Genomic DNA, 5671 nt, shown 5'->3' with positions numbered 1-5671 from the left:
AAATTGCTCTTTTGCATCCCATGGTTCTTTACATCACAGTTCAAGATAGCTCCATCAGTCTTCTGTTTCCTGATAATAAACCAAATGCATATATTTTCATTTAATATATATTGAGCCTCTATTGTGAGTTAAAAAGTGAGGGATAACACTGAGCTAAATGGTAGTGGAGTCCACAGCCAGGGTGGGTCTCCTGAGGAGGTCTCCCTCAGGCAGATGGCGGTTTCATGTATGCCCTTCCATTCCCTCCGCTCCCCCACCCCCCCAACTACTTTCTGTGGGCTGAGAGCTGAGAGGACCAGGGGGAAGAGCCCTGGGATGTCTTGGGGGGCAATTAATTTCAATTTTGACCCTTAGTTGCCTCATCTGTAATATGATCAAAAACTTCCTTCCAGTTCTGAATCTCTAACGGAGTTCCCGTAGATATAGGCACCTGAAGCTTAGAAACGTTGCATCCCACAGTAAGCATCAGCTCACAGAGAGCTGTTTCTTTCTCTCTCTCTCTCTCTCTCTCTCTCTCTCTCTCTCTCTCTCTCGGTGGGGGTGGGGAGGGCTGCATTAGCTAGTGGCTTTGCACTCCTAGGAAGAGTAAAGTCTAGGCATTGACAAGCGTTTGTCTACCTGTGAGAGGGACCCAGTTCTCAGGTGGCACAGGCTAACATTTTCCTGCCCCCATCTTTTATCTTCGGTTCCACTTTTGCTTTTGGGTTTCAATGAAAATAAATTATTTTAATTGCAGAAACCTTTTTAAATGGTTGGACTTCAAAGTATATTATAATATGGTCAGGTCATATGACATTTTATTTAGAGGACAAAAGCAAATGTGACGTTACAGATATTGTATTTATCCTGGACCATGAAAGTGAGGAGCTCTTTCAAAATCTTTTAATATACAGTGGTTCGCCCAAACCGGTTTGGCTCAGTGGATAGAGCATCGGCCTGCGGACTGAAGGGTCCCAGGTTCGATTCCGGTCAAGGGCATGTACCTGGGTTGCGGGCACATCCCCAGTACGGGGTGTGTAGGAGGCAGCTGATCGATGTTTCTCTCTCATCGATGTTTCTAACTCTCTATCCCTCTCCCTTCCTCTCTGTAAAAAATCAATAAAATATATTTAAAAAAAAAAAAGTTCATAGAGCCAAAGAAACACCAATGGTATTTATTAAATGCTCTCTGTGCCAGGCATTGATTTAAACCTTCTTGAATGAATTAACATGGAGGCAGCTGATTGATGTTTCTCTCTCATCGATGTTTCTGACTCTCTATCCCTCTCCCTTCCTCTCTGTAAAAAAAATCAATAAAATATATTTTAAAAAATATATACAGTGGTTCATCTCTACTATCACTGGTGAGGCTTGTGCTCTTTATTGAGACTGGAGAAATAAAGTAAATAAGGGGTCAGATCCAAGCACAGACACAACTACACATGTCAAATTGTTAGCTTCTTCAGCAGCAAGCAGGAGCCCCCTTTTCTATTTAGTATTTTTGACTTCGTATCTGGAAAGAGGGCAAAATATTAACTGGCCAGTAGGATACGACCTGATGTCTACTGTGCGATGCCAGCTTCAGGTGCCCACATCCATAAACTGTGGCAGAGGTCATGCCATTCCTTGTTCACAAATGAGAGCTGGTATGACATCTCGTGATAAACCCAGGTACCGTGATTAGCTCTGCTTAAAAAAGCACCCTGTGAGTCAACATTGGCACAGGTTACCAAAGCATCCTTGATTCCACAAAGACGACATGTATTTGAACTTGTTTTTCTAGCAGGGCTAAGGTGTTTGGAGCTATATTCTAGAAAAGGACATTTAGGAGAACCAGAGTCCAAGCATATTTCTTTCACTCGAAGGAGCTCTCTCGAGGGATTGAATCGGTGCGGTGGTCATCTCTGATCATCTGGGCTAAGTGAACCAGATAAGTAGCTGGCTGACCATAAATCGTGTTTCCCACTCAGGACATTTGTAGAGTGTTAGTGGTAGAACCCAGAGGAGCCTGTTCCTTCTGGTCATTTTCTCTCAGTCCCTGGGAAACTCAGCAAAAAGTCTGCCTGCACAGATATGCCTTGGACTCTGCCTCTGGCAGTCCATCAGAGGACGAGACTTCTAAGGGCCTGTTGTAAGAATTTCTGCTGCAGATCACAGAGACTTATGTACTGGAAACTGATACCAGAAGCACCCCAGCTGGTCTTAACTCCCATGATAGAACAGAAGACCAGAGGTGACTTTTCACATAACTGGGTCCCCATCCATTCTATTTTAAATTCCACCTGGATGCTACCAGCGCGGAACAGAGCTCAGGCTCGTGGCCACGGCTCTCAGGCGGGGGCAGAGAATGGCATTCTGGATGTCCTGCTGTCCTTTGGTGGCCGGAAAAGCCCGTAAGAATGATAGTCTTGGAGCATCAGAGGAGATACCAGCGACAGAAAGAACAGGAGTTGGAAAAGGATACTGGCTTGCTTTTAAAATTTCCACAACGACCAATGTGAAACTGTTTTGTTTACTTGTCCTAGAAATGAAGATGGAAGATGCCTCATAAAGTGTTAATAGAAAGTGGCTTATCTCTGGTGGCATTTATACAGATTATGCAACCTTTTTGGAATGGAGGAATAAAAGTAAACCACAATCCTTGACAAACAAGAGTGGTCACTGTTGCCCGAGGGCACAAGTAAGCAAACACACCAGGCTGAAATACAAGAAGAGGGTTGAACCTCTCAGCATCCTTTGCAAAAACAGTTTTCAGAATTTTGTAAAACAACACAACTCCATCCATTAATGAATGATTGTCAATTTTGATAAGATATCAAGGAAACAACTTCAAAGGCCTAGCATTTACCTTTTTTAGAGTATTATTTTTGAAGTGATCTCTGGGCTGTCCATAGTGGAAAAAAATTTTCTCTTTTTTTACTGTTTTACAAAAATGGAACAACCTGAAATTTTAAAGGGGAACATTTTGAGGGAAAAGTCATTTAGAAAGAATTTCTTGTATCCTTCTTAGTCTAACTATTGGTCTGCATAATTAGACTTAATTGTTGTGATGTAATAAATGTACTTCTGCCAATAAAATGCCCCAAATCAGCAAATGCTGAAATCGCTTTTGTATTCAGGGTTGTTGTTCATATGCTTAACTCTTGGCTACTGTCCTCATTATGGGTGGATAGCATGTCAAAGTGGAGTTTGTTAAGTCTGGCCAAGCAACAAATACCAGCTGGCATGCACTTATGTCTCAATCGTCACACAGAGGTGAATCACATTTAAACTTGACTTTAATTTTTTCACTTTCTTGACTGAAATCTTGAGTGATTTCTTATTTTCTCCTCCCAAGTAGATGACAAATCTCCAATTCGACTAGAAACACCTTCATATCAAGGAGTATGAGTAATTCTCTTGCAACATGTCCCCCTCATTGTCTACAACAAGTCTGAGTGTGTAGTCGACATTCAATCATTATTGGGTGATCGTTGTTTGAACAGACAAGGAATCTCTCCTATGAGGGGAATCAATGAAGCATTAAGTTGAGAGCTGTCAGCGCTGACTTAATCCACTGACTTGCCACTTCTCAACTGGAAATGCGCCATGACTCGTACCCAGTACATTGCATTAGTATGTGCCCCATAATTTGCACTAGTTCCAAGGGGACCACCAGATGGCTGTGGCTAGTATGCACAGCCTCACTTTCTGCTCGGGTTTCAATCAGTAAATAAGCTGATACTCTTAAATCTTCCTGACAAAATCTGGAGCTGTTCCATGTGCTCCTTCCAGGTAAGTGTGCTGAGCGAGCTAATAACTCAAACTCTCACTGGAGTGCCCTCCAGAGAACACTTTTATGTGAGTGGGCAAGTGCTCCGAGCCCAGGAGATTTACGAGGGTTCAGAGACATAAACACAAACTGCATAATAGGTGTGAGGTGTGTTCCAACTGCAGCCTTCTCACCTTCTGTTAATGATTACGGGGAGGGAGGCATCAATACAAAAACAGCTGACGTGGGGCTCTCCAGTTCACGATCTGATGAAGACTTCTGGTGCCAGACCAACTTTTTGGGGTTGTCACATGGCTTCGTGAAGCAGCTTCCAAAATGGGCTGAAAACCACAATATTGATATACTGGGCCACATGCCAGAATAAAGCCTGAGTCCAGCCGACTGGGTAAGAGATTCCAGTTGCTACTTGAGCACCAGCGCATTGTCTGGGCTCCCCGGGGCACACTCATGAAACCAGCACCAGACAAATACAGCGGAGCCACTTTTTAATGCTGTTTTGGGGAGGGAAGGCGTGTTTGCCTGGTGGGTTAACTGAGTTATGGCAAGCTTCGGCGGGAAGGAGTTTCCCTTCAGGAACTGATTTGGCCTTCAGCATATCTTAATTTTATAGTAATTGTTGGCAGTCCAGGGTGGGGTTCAGTGCTGGAATCTTACCCTTCGTACTCCACCCCCCTCCCTGCCCCAGGGATTCTGATGAATAAAGCATGCCGAGAGAGCGCTGAACCAGTTTGGGCAAAGTATCAGCTTTATTAAGTGCAAGGCTTCCTAGGAGAGCTGGGTTATGCAAAGTGAAGTTTCCTATCCCTTCCCCCTGAATCGAAGACAGGAAGGCTGACCCAATATACCGATCCAGTCCCAGGCTGCAAAGCTGAACCTCAGAGAAGAGGCTAGGGAGAGGCCACAAGAAGTGGAGAGGAGCCCTCACTCCGTTTGAGGAAGTCCAGGTCCATGAAGAGTGAAGTTGGAGCCCTCTCGCTTTTGAGGTACCCACTGGTGACAGGGGCTGATCAACTGGCCACTCTTTCTCCACAGGGGAGACGTAAGCAAGGAGGTGGGGAATGGGGTGCAGATTTCCTTACCACAGAAGAGAGTAATGAGAGTACAGACATTTAGAAGAATGTCCTGACTTCCTTGGGCAGAGAAGGGAAGTTAATCCGTTCTGTCCATATCGTGTTGTAAGCCCTCAAGACAGATGGGCAGGCAGACTGAGAACCTTCATAGAAGCTATGGGCAGGATCACTATGAGGCAAATGCGACGGGCTCTATTTCGAGAAAAGGCAGCTTATGCAGTGATAACTAGCATTAGTGTAGGAAGCAGTTAGCATAGGTGTTGGGAAGCCATGGTATGACGCCCTCAATGGTACAGATGAATCCAGAGGGATGATTTCACCAAAACTCAGTGTCCCTGAAATCAATGTCCTCCTCTACTTTTATTAAACCTTAGAACTCATTATTTGCTTTATGTTGTTTCTGCTTGAGGTTTCCTTTGGTAGCATTAAAATGAGTTCATGGTCCCTCACACATTTTCAGCTCAGGCGAGAGGCCCAGAAACATGGTGGGTGGCCTACAGTGATCCATCTGAGGTTAGAAAGGTATCTGAGGTTAATTACAAAATGCATCATCAACAGGAGACTTACAATGAGTAGGAAAAATTTGAGACGTGTATTATAATATCGATATACATATATAGATGCTCATAAAAACGCTGGAGAAATATTTTGATTCATTTAGTATGCACAATTATTTGTAGATAGAGTGCATAAATTTTTAGACTAGACAAAACATGGTATAGCTTGTTTTGTAAAAACAAATATTTCTTTCATAAAAAGAAATATGCTGTGTTTGCTCAGGATATTTTAAGTCATTTGATAACACTTATGATGGAGGGTTATTTTTGTTCATTGCTTGCTTTATTCAAAA

The sequence above is a fragment of the Myotis brandtii genome, unplaced genomic scaffold, assembly GCF_000412655.1.
Source record: "Myotis brandtii unplaced genomic scaffold, ASM41265v1 scaffold907, whole genome shotgun sequence".
NCBI lineage: Eukaryota > Metazoa > Chordata > Mammalia > Chiroptera > Vespertilionidae > Myotis > Myotis brandtii.
This window is presented reverse-complemented; position numbering follows the sequence as displayed.